Source organism: Vicugna pacos, chromosome 6 (assembly GCF_048564905.1).
Source record: "Vicugna pacos chromosome 6, VicPac4, whole genome shotgun sequence".
Classification (NCBI taxonomy): Eukaryota; Metazoa; Chordata; class Mammalia; order Artiodactyla; family Camelidae; genus Vicugna; species Vicugna pacos.
The window spans coordinates 24,511,527-24,530,559 of NC_132992.1; the positions used below are offsets into that span (position 1 = coordinate 24,511,527).

General features: G+C 38.0%; 1 long non-coding RNA gene across 1 annotated transcript in view; it reads left to right on the forward strand.

Moving 5' to 3' along the window:
* LOC140696832 (uncharacterized) overlaps positions 1 to 13,033 on the forward strand; it is a 120,975-nt gene extending 107,942 nt beyond the window's left edge. The window contains exons 3-4 of the long non-coding RNA XR_012073379.1: positions 9,442 to 9,563; positions 12,948 to 13,033. This is a non-coding gene — a long non-coding RNA (uncharacterized lncRNA). The remainder of the gene's footprint in view (positions 1 to 9,441; positions 9,564 to 12,947) is intronic.
* Positions 13,034 to 19,033: the final 6,000 nt, after the last annotated feature.

Below are 19,033 nucleotides of genomic sequence, written 5' to 3' on the forward strand. Positions count from 1 at the left end.
TTTTTCATTCTGTGGTGACATGTAATGAAAGGTTATTGTAAACCTGGTCTACATAAGACAGCTGCCCTGCAGATGTTCCAGAATTATATTAAGTGCTCTACACGTTAATGCTGGCTTACGGGAGTCTGAAGCTCTCGCCCCAACCCCGAGCACTTTAACTCCTCATTCCTCTTCGATTTACTTTCAGACTGAGTGATTAAGGGGCAATATGAAAACCACATGTAAAATGCCCACTAAATTTTATTTTCTTTTTTTCTTTTTTCTTTTCTTATGTAAAAACAATTGGGGAAAGCCAATGCAGAGATACTGGGGCCAACCAGTGGTTTACTTTGAAGCCTACCAGAGACACTTGGGAAATTTGCCAGTACATGAATCATGTTTGAAGAGTCAGATCAAAGAAAGGAATACGGAGTGTCAGGGTCTGGCATCTCCTGGGTTTGCGTGTCCACAGTGCAGCATCCAAAGCAATTTTCATTCCTCATCTACGTTGCATTTTGTGTCACTCTTCTCCTCCAAAAAATCCTCAAAATGGAAAGGCATATGCTGTGTGTGAACCAAGATATAAACCGTCTTCACATTTTGAAAATAGGATTGTCAAGTAGCCTTGGATTCAGATCTCATATGGGGTTCATTGATCCCTGGTAGTAAAGTGTTCCATGTCCTTTACCCTTTCTAAGGATATCCTCTAATTATATTTAGCTTCTGATGATTTTTTTCCCCTTAATTTTTCCAAGGTGCCCAAGGGAATAGTTGTCTGTAATTTTACCTTTCTTGGAAGCAGGGAAGGAAAGGTCCAAGAAGACTCTCTGGTGAGGCTGGGTGTGAGAAATGGACTAATACACAAGTAGCCTAGACTTTGTGTCTGCTGAGATGCTACACTCTTTAGGATTGCGCAGGAACTTGTGGCCAACCTGTGATCCTCAGAAGTTCCAAGCAGAGGCCTGGAGTGCTCCTGATGGCTGTGTTTCATGGAGAGTGTGATTGATGTCTGTGCTCCAAACTCAAAACGTAGCAAGGAGTTTGAATGTGATGACAGAAAAAAATCTGTTCCTTGATCATCTGTAGTTTTCCACCCTTCTCCATGAATGAGTAGGCCTGCTTCCTTTTGCCTTCCACTGCCGTATCTTCCCTCTGTTTCTGCTCTTCAAAGATTCTGGGAATTTTCTAAGTCTGGTAAAAGGGTGGATGCTACGTATGCTTCTGACTCTAATTCTTGTAATAACATTCCCTAAGATTTCCAGAAGGCCAACACCTTGAAGAAGAATGTCAAGTGGCTTAGTGTTTGTTTTTTGACTGTTTTAAATGCTGGATGCCTCTTTGGTTGGTTCTGGGTGTGCATTTAGCATTTAATTGGAAATCAATGCAGTGATCCTTTCTCGCTTTATTTTCTAGAAGAAGAGTTGTTACTATACAGCCATGTTTGTGGAGCTGGGGTGGCTTTCAAAATGGGAACGTATAGCCAAGGTTTTGTTTCTATTTAAGTGTCAGGGCAAAGCTTGGCTTCACGCAAATGAGTTGTGACAAGTCCATTTCTGGTTGTGTATTTGGATCCCAGAATGCCATTTCCCCTTTTATTTCATGATTCTGTCACTCCAGGGTTGTAGTCACTCATTCTGTTACCATCTTAGATTTCAGTTTCCATCATGGGCCCATCTGAATTCCAGAATTAAATGTCTTAAATGACAAAATCATTTGCTTGACCCCTCGAGTTGTCAGTTCATCAGGAGGCCAGGCTCTGTGCTTCGGGGCAGTTCAGCAAATCGTTTTGCCACTGACCACAGAGGGAATGATCCCTTTCTGCAGAGACACAGGGGATGGTCCAAGGCAGGGCATATGGGGAATGATTTCTCTTGCCATCTGCATTTTGTGGAGAATCATGTAACCACCAAACCAGAAGGGCCGCTCATTGCCTCTGTCAGCTCCAAATAGAGCAAATTTCAGAAAAAAAAAAAAATGTAGCTCAATCCAAACAAAGAAACGGCTTATGTTTTCTCTTGTCTTCACATCCTTGGATCTTAGGCATTAAAATTGTTCTTTTCTAAGTCAACAACCTCCTAACATCTTTTCACTTAAAATTTTTCCAGTGGTCACAGTGTGGCACCAGGGTCTCCCTCTGTGGTTTTTTTGTTTTGTTTGTTTGTTTTAATTCTTAAAATTTTCTCCCCACCCATTTGAAATGCTGTATTGTGTTAAGGTTATGTTAATTACCCTGTTCTCTAGGGCTTATTTAAATGAATCTTCAAAAGTCTAGAATAAAATTAATTAATATATGTTAAAGATAATGTCTATATAAAAATTTTTGGACTATTTTTACTAAATATATGAAACTAACAAAGGAAATGAAATTTTGGACTCAATAAACAGTTATTTGTGGATTGTATATGTTGTCAGACAATTTGGATGAAACTTCTACTTTTCTGCTAGGTATTCATGTCCTATAGATAAATAAACAAAGGACTAAGGAAGAAGTTCAACTGAGAATAATTATGGATTTTTTTTTCAGTGGCAAAGAAACATGGTGTGGTGAGAATTTTTGCTGTTCTCAGTCCGCCTTTGTGTTTCTTTTTCTTCAGAGCCTAACCCATGACTCTGGTAGATATTGTGTTCATTAATACTGTACTTGGTGTTTGAATTGATTCCTTTGAAATTCATTCTCATTTTATGACAGTGCTGACTTCTACTGGTGGGGCCTGACATTGTGGGAAGGATGAATGATGCATATAGTCCGTGGTTTATTCCTTCGTGTCCTCTAATGTGGCAAAGTATAGCAGAGCTGTGGGAAACCAGAGAGAACAGGGAAGATTAGTGGCAAATTTTTGCCTGCTGCTGCCTCTATAGAGTGACATACAGGTGGCCCTTTAGGCCAGGGGTTTTAAGTGACGCTTCATTTGTCAGGGGGGAAAACTTCAGAATAAGCATCCTTCCAGTAATCCCCAAACAACAGCATCTTTTTAACTTGCTGTTTTCTTGGGAAGTTCTAGAAGGGAGGCTAGGAGAGCATGCTGATTGTGAAGAAGAAAAGAAAGCCACTCTTTTTTTAAATTGGAGTATAGTTGACTTACATTGTTGTGTTAGTTTCTGGTGTACAGCATAGTGATTCAGTTATACATATATACTTTTTCATATCCTTCTTCTTCAATACAAAATATTGAATATCTTGAGTTGAATTGACTATAGTTCCCTGTGCTATACAGTAGGACATTGTTGTTTATCTGTTTTATATACAATAGTGTATATCTGCTAATCCCAAACTCCTAATTTATCCTTCCCTTCCCTTTCCCCTTTGGTAACCATAGTTTGTTTTCTATGTCCATGAGTCTGTTTGTGATTTGTAAATAAGTTCATTTGTATCATTTTTTAGATTCCACATAAAAGTCATTTCATGTGATATTTGTCTTTCTCTGTCTGACTTACTTCATTTAGTATGATAATCTCTAGGTCATCCATGTTACTTTAAATGGCATTATTTCATTCATTTCTATGGCTGAGTAGAATTCCTGTGTGTGTGTGCACGTGCGCGTGTACATGCATGCGTGCGTGTATGTGTGTGTATATATATATATCTGTCCATTGATGGACATTTAGGTTGTTACCATGTCTTGGCTATTGTAAATAGTGCTACTATGAACATTGCAGTGCGTGTGTTTTTTCGAATTAAGTTTCCTCTGGATATATGCCCAGGAGTGGGATTGCTGGATCATAAGGTAACTCCATTTTTAGTTTTTTAAGAACTCTCCAATACCATTTTCCATAGTAGCTGCACCAAATTACATTCCCACCGACAGTGTAGGGGGGGTTCCCTTTTCTCCAAACCCTCTCCAGCATTTACTGTTTGTGGACTTTTTAATAAGAGCCATTCTGATCTGTGTGAGGTGATACTTCATTGTTGTTTTGGTTTGCATTTCTCTGATAATTAGCAATATTGAGCTTATTTTCATGTGCCTACTGCCATTTGTATGTCTTCCTTGGAGAATTGCTTGTTTAGGTCTTCTGCCCATTTTTAGATTGGCTTGCTTGTTTTTTTGTTACTGAGTTGTACAAGTTATTTGTATATTCTGGAGGTTAAGCCTTTGACAAAAAATCCAGTCTTTACATCAACACCTCAGGAATCAACTACAGTCTAAACCTATAATTTTGGGGGTCTCAGCAACCATGTGCTTAATAATATTAAGGACTTTGTGAGTTACAAAAGTTTAAACCTGGTCTGGAGTCAGTGTGCATCCATCCTTTCCTGGATTGTAAGACTCTTGGGAGAAGAATTTGTGCTTTGTTACCTCTAAATCCTGCAAGGGGCTTAATAGTGAAATAATAAAAATATTAATTAATACCAGCAGGTAACAATTATTGAATGTTCACCATAAATGGAGTAATAGACTAAACATTTTATATGCATTACCTTATGTAATCTTGATTATGATTCTCCAGTGTGCTTATTAGTATTCCCACCATATAGATAAGGAAATTGAGGCTTAAAGGTTATATAACTTGCCTAAGATCACACAGCTGGTAAAGTGAGTCAAACAGTGGTCCTCAAAATATATGTCTGAGTCCTACCGCAGTACCTGTGAATGTGACCTTGTTTAGAAATAGAGTCTTCATAGATGTAATTAAATCAAGGATCTTGAGATCATCCTGGATTTAAGGTGGGCCCTAAATCCAACTGTCATTATAGAAGAAAGGAGAGAGACATTTGTGCCCCACACAGAGAAGTCCATAAGAAGATGGAAGCAGAGACAGGGTGCAGCTACAAGACAAGTAACATCAAAGATTGTTGGCCATCACCAGAAGCTAAGAGGGAGGCATGAAATGGATTCTCCCTCAGAGCTTCCAGAAGCAAGCAACCCTGCCAACACCTTGATTTCAGACTTCCGGCTTCTAGAACTATGAGAAAATAATTTATGGTGTTTTAAGCCACCTTGTTTGTGGTAATTTGTTACAGCCATCCTTGGAAACTAATACAGCTACCAAGTGATGGAACCAGCATTCACAGCCAAATACCAAAGCCCATGGTTTTAGTTCTGTTCTTTATACATCACCCATATTGATAAAAATATTTTATAAATGTTGCTGGGTCTAAATTCAGTTGAAAAAAGCAGATAGATCAATTTTGATTCTTCTCATTTCTTTGGAAAAATGCTAGTGAAGAATGTACGTGGAATAAGAATGGCTGTGTTATTTGGTGACAGCCATTTGGAACAAATATGAGCATGTTCCCATAAAATTTCCTTTTAGTTTGCATAAATAGCAGGTCATTATAATCCCCAAGATTTAGTATTTTAGAATCTTTGATCAGACATATGCTAAAAACCTTCTAAAGTGATAAGGGCATGAATTTAATGAGGGCATCTTCAAGCCTCTTAGCCCAGTTAGCTTGTTGACTTAGTCCCAGCTCAGAAAACTCCTCCAAAATCTCTCTCCAGGAGCATCTTTCCTCACTTAGATTTTCTTATTTTTTCTTAGTAGAGATGATTATCTTAGTTTATAAGGCCCTCATCTTTTTTTATTTTTTTGATTTTTTATTGAAGTATAGTTGACTTACAATGTTGTGTTAGTTTCTGATGTACAGCAAAGTGATTCAGTTATACGTATATATATTCTTTTCCATTATTGTTTATTATAAGATATTGAATACAGTTCCTTGTGTTATACAGTAGGACCTTGTTTTTTATCCATTTTATATATAGTAGTTTGTATCTGCTAATCCCAACCTCCTAATGTATCTCTTTCACCTGCCACCCTTTCCCCTTTGGTAACCATAAGTTTGTTTTCTATGTCTGTGAGTCTGTTTCTGTTTTGTTAATAAGTTCATTTGTATCATATTTTAGATTCCACATGTAAGTGATATCCTATCATATTTGTCTTTCTCTTTCTGGCTTACTTCACTTAGTATGATAATCTCTAGGTCTATCCATGTTGTGACAAATGACATTTTTCATTCTTTTTTATGGCTGAGTAGTCTTCCATTGTATAAATATACCACAACTTCTTTATCCAGTCATCTGTTGATGGACATTTAGGTTGTTTCCATGTCTTGGCCATTATATATAGTGCTGCTGTGAACACTGGGGTGCATGTGTCTTTTTGAATTAGATATAAGCCCCTCATTGTAACTGTGCTTGCAGTTTTCTCTGCAGAAGTGGAAAGGGATGGGGAAGTTAAGAGTGAGCATGGAGAGAAAAGGAGGACAGAATCCCAGGTATTACCTGTGACAAGGGGGCAGGTGTGAGAGAACAAATTACTAGGAAAATGACTGACATAAAATATAAGAGTTTTCTGTGGTGCTCATTTGAATAAAATAGTTGACTTGAACTTTTTCTGCCATCAATGATTGTTCTAAAGGACTTAGAGCAGAGCCCCAGATTGTTTTTGTTTTTGTTTTTTTTTGATTCTCATTAGATTTTGGTTTTGATAAGAAGTGTTCTTTTCCTCTGTCCTTTGTCAACACCATCTGGTGGCTGCAGATGTCAAACAGAAGGGTCACTCCATGAGTTACTAACCCATGGGGGTCTGATGACACCCCCCCAACAAGCCCCCTATGAAGACTTTCCAGTCTCATTCTGCTAAAACCAGTGGCCTTTACAGAGTAGCATTAGTGAAATGGCGGAACATTTGTATGGCTTCCCTCCTCCCAAACCATTTTGTATCCTTGTAAAATGTATTCCTCACTGGAACTTCCTAAGTTTGGCACTATTGTGCCATATTTCAGATGAAGAATTGAGGCATGGGGAAGTTGAGTGGCCTGTCTGGGAACACACAGCTCTCAAAGAACTCTGGAGTCTCTGGGGTACATCCCAATCTTTCCTGAGTGGATGAGTAGTTGGGAGTTGAGAGTCTCTGCTTCATCACCTCACAGGCCATCCCAGGCCAGTCTAAGTCTGGTGCTGTTGCTGACAACTAGCTGTAGAAATGCTTTAAGAGTTGGATGCAATAGTAGACTAAAAGCATAGGGAAGGAAAATGGATTAAATATCCATTTCATTCCAGGGGAGTTATATGTGTCTAGTTATAGAAAATGCTTTGGAGCTGCCAGGGTTTAGTTTTTTTCCCTCATCTCCTTGGGGGAAGATAAACTAGAGATTTTTTTTTTTAATGCTGTTGACATCGTTAAATTCTAAACCTCCCTCTGCTCATACCAGCATCTTTCCAATAGCAAAATATGAGCGATCTAGGCATAGGTTCATAAAACAAAGTGAATCCACTAATATACAGTTGTCCATTTTCCCAGCTGTTAAGTGCAGATTTCCAGGAACTAAATTAAAATTGAAGATTGCCAGCAACTGTTTCCAAGCAACTGTGTCTTGGTGCTTGAATTTAAGGAGGATGTGGTTAAAGAACTGTAAGAATATATATATATTTTTTATTTTTGCAGAGAAGTGCCTCTTGAGAGACATAGATAAAGTACTTTATTCCATTACAATTCCTTACTCTTTGTCTTTACAATTTTAATACCATTTTCTTCAATTAAAAATTGTCATCTTAAATCTGCATAAAATTCTTTGGTGTTTTAAACACATAAAAGCATAAGGAAAGAGAATAAAAATTACTTGTAACCCCACAATTTGATGATAACAGCTGGTAGCATTTTGAAGTATAGCCTTCTACTTAGTTGTGTATTTGTGTGTGTATATGTGAGCACGTGTGTGTGTGTATGATTTTACAAAATCAAAACTAAACTATTTTAAAATATTCTTTTTACACTTAGCCAAATGTTATGAACATTTTTTCCATATTGCTCTGATTCTGTGGCCTCATTTTAAGTGACTTTATAATACTTACTTAATTTCTTATTTTTTTATTTTTTGAAGTATAAATAATGCAATTAATTATTTATCTACTACATGAATGTTGAAAAATATCTCTGATTAATTTTCTTAGTGGACTTTATGATTAAAAGAGTATGCACATGTTAAGGTTTGGGACACATCTTGTCATTCTGTCCTCCTAGACAGTAACAACATTTATACTTTTCACCAGTATTGGATTAAAGCCCTACTTCTCTGCACCTTTATTTCAGTCATTGCCAATTTGGTAGACAGAATACAGTGTTTTAGTGTTTAAATTTATATTGATTATTAGAAAGGATAAGAATTTATCTGTAATCTAGTCTTTTTTTTTCTTTTCTGAATTGTCTGTTTATTATGTTGAACATATTCTTAGGTCTTTATGTTATTTCTCTTGCTGATTCTGAAGTGTTCTCTAAGTAAAGAAAATCCTTTCCTTGGCATGAATTTCTTTTGCATTACTCTTTGTGCATGTGTATGTGTGAATTTTCCATTTGTTTTAATTTTGTGGATGGCATTTTTGACATTCAGTGGTTTTGTCTTAGGTCAGATCTATCAAGATTGTCTTTTATTGATTCTACCCTTCAGTGTTTGCTTAGTCAGAACTTCCATGTCCCACAATCAGAAAAATGTTGATAATACATTCTGCCAGACTTTCAAAATGGTGGTGTTGCTCATATTTAGTTCTTGAGTGCATCTAGAGTTTAATTTGGTGTATGTAATGAGGGAGGAGTTTAGTTAGTATACTTTATATCTAGCTGAGCACCTGAATAATCCATTATTTCTCTAGTAACTTGACAGGATTATATACCACCGTATACCCTTCATATACCACATTTTATATGCACTTGCCTGTTTCTGAACTTTAAATTTTGTTTTTTTTTATCCATTCATTCCTAGCTTTCTACCACACTGTTCTAATTATCATTGTTTCATTATATGGTGTAATAACTTGTGTGAATTCCCTCTTCTTAGTACTTTCACCTTTACCTTATTATTTAAAATTCCTTTCTTGGATATTTTAATAGGTCATTCTCCCAAGAAAATTTTAGAATAATTTTGTCAAAATTTAATATATATAAAAAAGAAACGCTCCATTGGTGTTCTGATTGAAATTGCAGTTGCATTCAGTGTGTTAAATTAATCTTGGATGATCTGACATCTTTTCAGTATTTACTCCTATTCACATGCTCTTTATTTATGAAGTGTTACTCCCCTACAGACTTTTCCTGAGGTTATAGCAGATATTTCTAATTCTCCATGGGGTGTCGATGTCGAATGTGCTATATTTTCCCACAGTTTTATTTAGGGCAGCCTAAACATGGGCATTATGCAGAGATAGATAGATTTATTTATTTATTTATTTATATTGGATTATAGTCAATTCACAGTGTTGTGTTAATTTCTGGTATACAACATAGTGATTCAGTTGTACATATATATTCCTTTTCATATTCTTTTTCATTATAGACCATTACAAGGTATTGAGTATAGTTCCCTGTGCTATACAGTAGAGCCTTGTTGTTTATCTTATATATAAGTAGTTAGTAGCTACAAATCCCCAACTCCCAGTTTATTCCTCCCCATGTCTTTACCCTCCATAAATTTTTTTTCTGTATCTGTGAGTCTGTAACCGTACATTTTTTTTTCTATGTCTGTAGGTCTCTTTCTGCCAGTTTGCAAAGGCAAAGCAAGTGAGCAAGCACACACGGCTTTTCTTTCAAGCAAGGAACTTGAATTTGGTCAAGTAAGGAGGAACATGGTCAAGGACAGAAGAGAGCAGGTGATTTTTTTGTCCCTTCCTTAGTTGGTGGAGAGATAAATTACCATAGAGTAGGTGGTGAATTTCCCACAACCACGATAATATTCTTTGGGTCATAGAGACCACTGGAGATGACAGAGGCTATTGTAGAACTGAGCTTGTGTCTCAGGGTAACCAGCGTTCTACTCTCAAAGATAGTCGGGTATTTGCTGAGTCAAGACTCCTGTCCTCCCAGACCCCTTCCCTGGCCCCTCTCTCTCTTCCCCTTTTCTCAACTCTGTCCCCCAGTGTGTGGCTAGGAGGGAGGTGAAGGTGGCTGCACTATGATCAATGATTTTGACTATCACAAATCTGTTTGTTAATCTTATTCCTAATTAATCATGGACTCATCCAGTAAGATAAATGTTCAAAAGCTGCTTAGGAATGGAATTGCTTAAAACACTTAGACATTAAACTATATAATTTGTTATTTGGCTGCTCTGTGTTGATCTCCACTGCATTCCCCCCTCCCACACACTCCTCCCCACCAGCAAAGTACTATGGTTTCCCCAGCTACTCTTCAAACTAACTTCTGGAATGATAATTTTTATCTTGTATTAAACTACTGTTTAGAAAATAGATGTTAATTTCTACTGCAATTTAGTAGACACTATAAATACATTCTTACGTTGTTATAAGATTTCTCCCTTCAATCCATCCCTCCTGCCAGCTGAAACCCCAGGTTTTTGTAGCCTCTCATTTTCTCCTTCCCCGGCTCTGAATTGCCCTCTCAAGGGGATGCTCAGAACACCACTCTGTGTGTCCTCTGCTGTCCCTGCGTCAGTCACTCTTGACTATTTGCCAGAGGAAAGGTGCAACTGTTATTTCACCAGCTGGCTTCTTAAAGGGGAAGGAACCTTTATCCTTCTAATAATTGTAAACACTTCTAACAACAAGAGCAAAAAAGAGGTAACAGAGTGGAACATGTTCTTCGCGTATTCTCAAGGACTTCAGAAAAATACAAGAAACATGGCCTAGTTGATAGGACAACAGATTTCTCCTTGAACAAGAAGCTGTGGAATGCAGGTCTGCATTCTCAGGGTTCTCCAGCAGTGTCCTGACAAGTGCTTAAGCCTTTGGAGGAGGAGAGATGGAAGGGACGTCTCAGTAAGTAGAGTCAAGTCTAGAGTCATGTCGTTCAGATTGTGGACCTTTCAGTCACCTTTCCTAGTGATACAGTCCTCTCCCTGGGCTCCCTGGATCGTTAAACATCCCTCTCCTAGGCAGTGTTGCACCTGGACACAGCGGACCCAGCGTTACCTGGTTATGTGCCTTGTCCTCTTCAGAAGACAGCCTGTGCTGCCAGGGAACAAAGGATCTGGTATCTCTTGTGCCTTTTCCACGGGGTCTTGCCCAGGGTACAGGTATTTGAGTAATTCTGAACAGTGCATGATATCAGAGTTCTCCTGCATGGTCTCAAGAATTGACTCATTCCTTGTTCTTCTCTCTTCTCTTATCCCAGAAAATGGGAATGTGTGGGCAGGATGGAGAAATAGAGTCCTGGTTTTCTACCTGGAAATAGTTCTAAAATTGCCTTACTGCTACCAAATTAGCCATCTGGTTACTTTTATCTTGAGGTCAGGATTATGGGAGGTTAAGACTTGAGTAAATAGTGTAAAGATAGCTTTTGTTGCTAAAACAATCATAAGAATGATTATTTTGTCACTAGGGAAGATGCATGTATTTGTGCATCTCAAATATGGCGTTCTGCTCTGATACTATATTCTAGACTCATCTTTCACCCTTGGGATAAGTATAGGGCCAGCAGCCACACAGATAAGAATGACATCTCTCATGAATGAATTCTGTGGAAAATTTTGTTTCAGTCTTCACTTTGAGGAATACCAACACATTAGCTGTTTATTTGAGAAAGGTTCTAGGAAAAGTAAGAATCCCAGAGACGTGGGTGAGGGGAGCATGGTGGCGGATTAGACTACGCTCCTTTCCCAGTGTAGGTTTTGCACAGCGCTACAGTTCTGATGTTCATGATGTGATGCAAAACTCAAGTATTGTTTGTGCTGTGTTTATCCTCCGGGTGCTGTTTCTTCTAGTCAGATTGGAATCTGCTTTTGTGAAGAGTTGATTGATTTGGAGTCAACAGTAAGCGATACTTTGAGGAGGAGATCATCGTGGGGGATGTCGGCAGTAGGGCATTTCTCTCTGTCATAGCCAGGGGACTAGAATAAAATGAGCATCTCTAAATTGTTTCCTTCTGAGTTAGAGTCTTGCGTTTGGCTTTCTAAGACGTATAGAGGATCTCTGATTTCCTGAGCTATGGGCAACTCTCAAAAACAGGGCTTTGTATTCTTGGTCTCTGCAATGTCTCTATTACAGCATGAGAAAAAATAAGGTCAGGAGACATGAAAAAAGTATTTCTGTGGAATATTCTAAATGTGAAGTCAAAAGAGAGGACCTAGACTATTGGTTTTTTTTTTAAATCTTCTTGAGCAAAACATAACATGGATATTAAAGCCAAAACAATTTGGTTCAAACCAAGTCTTACTTCCATCTGTCCTGTTTTATTATGAACTTCTGCTGGGAAAAGAAAACACAGATATGAAATTAAGTATAAGAAAAAGGAGGCTACATCGGTACACAATAGAGGAACGGATAATATGCCTCAGAGAGAGCCAAAGCAGGAACGGCTCATTCTAATTGTGGGGAATGAGGGAGAATTCTAGAAAGGAGGTGGTATTTGAGTTAGACTTAAAGTATTCCAGTGTGTTGAGAGTTGGAAGAAGTGGGAACATTTTAAACTGAGGCAGTAGCATAAACACCAGCACAGAAGCACGAAAGGGCTTCCTGCTTTAAAATGCTCATTTCCTAGCGGCGCTGACTACACATGGATGAATGCCAAGAGGGCCCTCATCGGACCTGACCTAACAGCAAAGTGTGCTGATATGCATCAAGTCAGCTTCTTAAGTGCAAAATCAGGCGCAGATAACTGTCTCAGGATGACACCTTGGAGTCCTCGGACATCGCAAGACACAGGCATTGACTGAAAATGAGCAGAGCCCTGGGAGTGGGGAAAAGGCTTCAGTCAGGCTTCATGCTGTCATATAAATGGCTTTTTCAGATAATTTGGAATCTTAGAAGATTCTTTTCCTTCATTCTGAGTGTAATTCACAGAGTTTGAAATGAAAACTAAAATTTCTTAGCATCTATTCCATATGGAAAGAAGCACCTTTTGTGGTTAATAGTGACTGTGACTTACCACTACTCTGAATTTTCAGCACTGGGATCTCAAACCTTCTCTACTTGTTAATTTCACTTAAAGCAGGTTAAGTGTAGACCTAGACTAGACATATTTGCTCTGCAGAATGGGTGGGTGCTAACAGCATTTCTTGCTTTATGGTCCTGTAACAGAAAAACCAAGAGGCATTGTACCAGCAAATGAGAAACCGACTTCATGGCCTCCAGATGTTGTCATTCTTGTTTTACGTGGATCTGTGTGAGCAAGATTTTGCCTTTTTTTTTCCCCTTGGTGCATTCATCATCTAGTTATCTTTGTGTAGGCACAATATCCTTCTTAAAGGTCTTCCAAAAACAGCAAATGAATCAAGGGAGAAGGAGGAGGATTGAGAAGGTTGTTTTGGATTAGCCACTTAACTATATCAACCTATGAATACTGCCTTCTGGGTCAGGGAGTAATAATGCAGAAGCAAAGAAGCAAGATGGAGGAATCTGGAAAATGGGTGTCCACACACATGAATGCAGTGTGCCCCAGGTGATGGTCAAAACCTGAGAAGGAAAATTTCCGCTGAAAGGCAAATGAAAATGTGTTTGTATCTACCTGTTTGAGATAAGGGGTTGAAGGAAAATCCTAGCTCTCTCATGTCATAAGAAGTGGAATCTTAGGTGAACTGAACATGCCATTTCCACTGATGACCACTTCTGAAAGAGATGAAATAATCCAAGTATATTTGTTATAATAACAAAGCTGTTCCTGATGAATCTTTGTTGACTCAAAAGTATTTTAGGTTGGTGATAATAGTATCTTGCATTGCCATAGACTCATCTTTAGGAACATTACGATGCTTATATTTTAAAAATGAACACATACTTTTTGATAGACATATCCAAAGGAGGTTTAGTTTTATTGACATTAAATGTAAGGACAACTTGAATTCAGTAAATGCCTGACCTATATAAAATGTAAGTTTATCAGCCGTCTCTTAATTTATTTGAGTGACCGTCTATCACTGCTCAGTGCCTAAGAGAGGAAGTATTTCATCACTTCAAAGGTGAAAGAAATGTAAAATCCTTCTTCAAGTGTTTTTGCAACAAAGCTAAATAAAAAAGGAAATATCTGGCTTCTTATTGATTCAGAGAATTAACCACAAAAATCTGGTATTGAATTTGTGTAGCACCATATAGAGTACAAAACATTGTCATTCATATTTATTTATGGATTTTTGTGTCAACTCTCTGCGCTCCATTTCATAAAGAAGGCTTAGGGAGATTAATGATGGAACCAAGCTTAGCAGCTATTAAATGATCAACATGTGACTTGAAACAGATCTTCTCACTGCAGTTGCCATCATTTTTCTATGACACCAGATGCTTTAACTCTGAGTCTTCATCTCTTCAAAGCCTCTTAGCAGAAATTTGCCAATTTTTAAAAAGAACATTTCCAGTAGAAAAGATCTTGAGGCAAGATCATGGACTCCTGGTGCAACCATCCTGTCTCCCATTTCAGCTAAATGGTGCTGAATCTCCTTCACCTCTTTTACCTCCTCTTCCTCTTCCCCCTCTTCTACTTCTATCATTATCATTATCATCCTCCTCCTCCTCCTCCTCATCATCATCACCACATTTCAGCATCAAACTCAGCTGGCAAATGAGACAGAGATTGTGATGACAAAGGAGTAATCATTCTATGTACCCCCCCCCTTTCTTTAAGTTAAAATTTATCTGGTTATTATTGATCAAAGAATGGGGAAATAGACTTCTTTCCTTTATTCTTTCTCTCTCTTGATAACCTGCCTCTTTCTTCTTTAATTCTTCACTTTATCCTTTATATCTTCCTCACTTTATCAGCTCTCCCCCAAATACCTAACCACAAAAATTCCAAAGCAACTGTTTTCTGGGGCAAAACAACCATCTTCCTCCCTGCCTGGGCACCACCCTTACATACCAGAGATGGACAGGCTGTTCCGATCTCTCTGTGCCTCGGAATCTAAGTTAACCACCTTCACAGGCTCCATTCCACAGGCCGCACATCAGCCTGTGGCTTCAGTAATATGTAAAGACGTATTTGTTAAATTTCAGTTCAGGAGCAGAAACCAGTATATTTTGCCCACGGTGGCAATAACCACCACGCACCCCCAACACACACACAAATCACTCTCAGCTGTATCAACAAACAGAGCTTTAATTTAAAATCCAAACTCTGAGATCATGGTTTCTTAACTTCAGGAAGTCTTCCCCTAAACTGAGCCATATCAAGCCAGAAGCGGCAGTGTGCGGATGGCTCTGGATATGGAAGTGCGTTTTCCCTCAGATGTGGGATTGCCCTTCTGCTCCAGTCTGAACAGCACCAAGGATCCATGTAAAAAGACAGACGGTTTAGAGAGTAGAAGTTCACATCTTCCAGAGAATCAAGGATAAGCTAAAAACAGCAGCAATAAGCACAGCAACAAAAGATGCTTTAGTTTGGTGTTAACGTAGATTGACAGCTGTGGCCACATGGTCATTGGTCAGTCTCGGGCAGGGGTTCAGGGTCTCCGAGGCTATGGAAGGGAAGTGGCAGTGCTCCACTAGGATCCCACCTTGGGACTGAGGTATTCACTCCTGCGGCTGAACCTCCTTGGTCAGTTCTCCTCCAGGAGTTGCCCTTGGCTATCAGTGCTGTTTTGCCCAAGACCATGCACTCTCTGCACGGACGGCCTACACCTAATGGCTGGTCCTCGTGCTTCAAGGGAGGACGAGCCCCTGAGCTCCCCTTGGGATTAGCAGAATCACAGCCAGGCTCTGCCTTTACCCAGTCCTAAAAGCAGTCCCCAGAGAGAGCTCTTGCATGCAATCATGGAGTCTCAGAGTCCCTTCCCTGGGGAACTTGACCTACCACAGATTCTTTCAAAACAGTTAAAGTATGTTAGAACTTGCTGGAGTAAAAAGCCCCTGGCCGTCTGCCACAGCTATTCTCCCATATTCCAGGGAATAAAACAGAACCTTTTCCCAAAGAAGCCTTAGAACCTCCCTTGCTGTGAAAGAAACTAATTTCATCTCCAGAAGCAAACAGAGGTGAGATATAACTGACCTACCAGGTAGAGCATCAGTGTGTGTCATTTCTCTCTTGCCATGACCTGTTCTATTTTACATGTTGTTAAAAATAATATTAAAGAGGACATTTTAGGTGGTACCAACAAACTGTAACACTTCATGAAATGAACAGTATGTCTGCTTTTGGAGAACTGCAAAGTGGGGTGGAAGGCAGGAAGCTTTTATAGAATAAAGAATAAGAAAACAAGGAAGAGTGAAATAGGAAATATCTGATTGAATGGGGCCACATAGTCAACCTTGTTTAGGGTAAAAAGGCCCAGATTTGGCTTGGTACTCAGAGAGTGGCTGACTGGATATACTGCATTTTTGGTACGTAGAGCACTTACATGGACATGAAAGTTGTTTAAGTTTTAGTTTAATGATGTGGTACTCTGGGCAGGACCAGCTCCACCTTAGGTCTAGAAAGTTATTTCAACAGTCCCCACATTTGATTGTTTGTTGACCACTCAAATCGTTTGATCACCAACATTGGTCTTAGCAGCGTGACTCTCTGTTACCATTGCCTCTTGGGTCTCGGTGTAGTATTCACAGAGACAGCCTCAGGCTCCTGTTCTTGGAGCTGTGACTTTCTTCTGTTCTCTTTTGTTGTTCTAGTCAACCATCTCATGACTGGTCCATGGCTGCCCATATGTGTTTAAAACTTTTGAGAGAATGTATCATGTTAGTAATTACTAGCAAAACAGTGCCCACTATTTGAAGAGTGCTCCTGAGACAGAGTCCCCATGACCCAAACCAGCTAGAATCAAGTAAGTCAAGAAATGATCGTGAAGAGGGGACTACTTCTTTAAGCCCGTTGGCCTGTTTATGAGTTTCACGTGACTTCCCCAGAAGTGTGTGTCCAGCAAGCTTGTTTCAGAGAAACTGAGGCATTGGAAATTGGGGAGAATGTTTCTGATGGGCAGAAAGAACTACAGGATTATCAGCATCATAGCAAATCCAACAGTTGTTTGCCTGGCACAAGAATTAGGAAAAGTATGGTCAGAGAGGGAATGAGGAATAGAATGAAATGTTCTTGATCCTTGTCATCTAGGGTCTTGGGAAGAACCAGTCTACCTTGATGTTGGCTAATTTTGTGCCCAGTCATTGTGATTTTGAGGTCTACAGTGTTCGCGTAGACCAGATGTCAGGTGGAGCCTTCTTCACTTGTGAAATATGCACCCAGCATTTGACACCTTGTAATTTGGCAGTGGTGTCAGTGGTCAGATGTTCTTGGTGGTGTCCTTTCCCTAAATCTCAACTTTTGCAAGAGCATCTAAATGAAAAAATCATTGTCTGTAAACAAAAGGCTTAAAAATGTCATGGGTAGAGGTCTCATGAGAGTGCATTATGATGGAATTGTCAAGGAAATTTGGTTATTTCTGTGACATAACATTTTAGGATAATAACTGGTATTATGTCTGAAAACAAAGTATCAGATTTTTAGAAATTTTATATAATTTCTAGAACACATTACAAACATATACCCATACAAATATAACCTTAGAAGATTAAAATCACTTCTGAATTGATAATACTTCCAATTTAACTTAACTTACCAAATAAGCCTAATTACTTTAACATTTTTATTTTTATAAGGAGAGAGAACAAATTTTTTGAAATGTTCTAATAGCTGTCTGGAAAATGCCAAACTTAGTTTGAGGTCAGAAAGACTTCACTTAGAATTTGACATTTTGGAAGAAGTCAAATATCAAAGGTTTGATCACTTGACTAGATAACATCATAGATGGAATAATACTTAATTATTGATCTAAAGTGACAGAAGATTTTAAAGGGAAATACGGAAGATTGAATAAGTTGTGAGCAAAACTTAGCTTTTTTAGTACTGAAAAGACTGGGCTTTCTTAAGTAATCAAAGACCTGATACAGACAATGCAGAGCAGAGTAAATTATTTTGGTGAGATACAAAACTTTGCTTTCCAGGAAGATTACTTAAAAGGTAAAGGAAAGGCTTGTTCAAAATATTTTATTAAAAGCAGGCCAGTAATCTAAGAAACCTTTGTCCTTTTAACAGAGAGAAAAACAAAATCTAATTTTGCACCAGTATACTTTTGTTATTAAAACACATTTTTAAAGAAAACTTAAATCTACCCATTCCAATCTTAGCCATACTGACCATACATAAAGTTTAATTTCCTAAGATTCCTTTTCCACAAACCTTCTACAGCTTTTTAACTTAGATTTTGTCCTATGTTTTTTCCCCTCTATCTCATTTTGGAACAACTAGTTGTTTTACTTCAGGACAAAATTACTCTCTTTTTCCTTTAACAGAATCACACTCCATTCCACATACCTTTTTTATATCAAAACCACAGTCTACTTTCCTTGCATAAAATTTTTTCCTTATTATTTCTAGTAGTTTTAGTTAGATATATTGATTAGAATTTTTAACCCTTAGAATCATTAGTTCCTACTAAAAACTAAGAAGCAACTGTGGGCTGTTACACTAGCATTCTGTGTGTTGACAAATTTCACAATTTCTGCAAGTATATTTATTCTTTGTAGTAAATTTTTCAATGTGGAACAAAACATGTTTGCTAATAAACACAAATATCTTTAGTTCCTTTGTAAAAGGAAGCCAAAAGTGAGTAAACCTGTGTTTAGTAATCACCATTTCAGTATTTTATGTCATTTGGAGATGATCTAGATATTTAAGGAATATCCATCCATCATTAATTTATTTCAATATAACTTTAAAGTTTCAAATTACCAAAAAGATTTTGGAAATTATTTTTGAGTAGACATACCATGAAGCAAAATTATTGTTGAAAAGTTTATTTATAAACTTTTATCTTCCTTACATCTATTTAATATACTTTTTTGTTAACAATTATGTTTAGATTACTTTTGAAAGTTTTATGAGATATTAAACAGCTAACCTGGACATCTTAAATTACCTTTCTTGCTGACAAATTTCTGTGACAGAGGTAATTTGAGCTTATTTAACTTTTAGTAAACCAAGGTAGAGTAAAAGTTATGCCTACATTTTATGTAATACTGGCAGCTCTAAAGCTGTTTTAATTAGGCCAGCAAACTTAAGCCTTTTTCCTCCCAAATTATCCTAGATTACATGAACTTGAATAACATTTGGGTTAGTTTCTGTATTTCTCAGAATATACCTAATTTGTGTAAATGATTCTCTTTAAGCCAATTAAATAGAGCCCTTTACA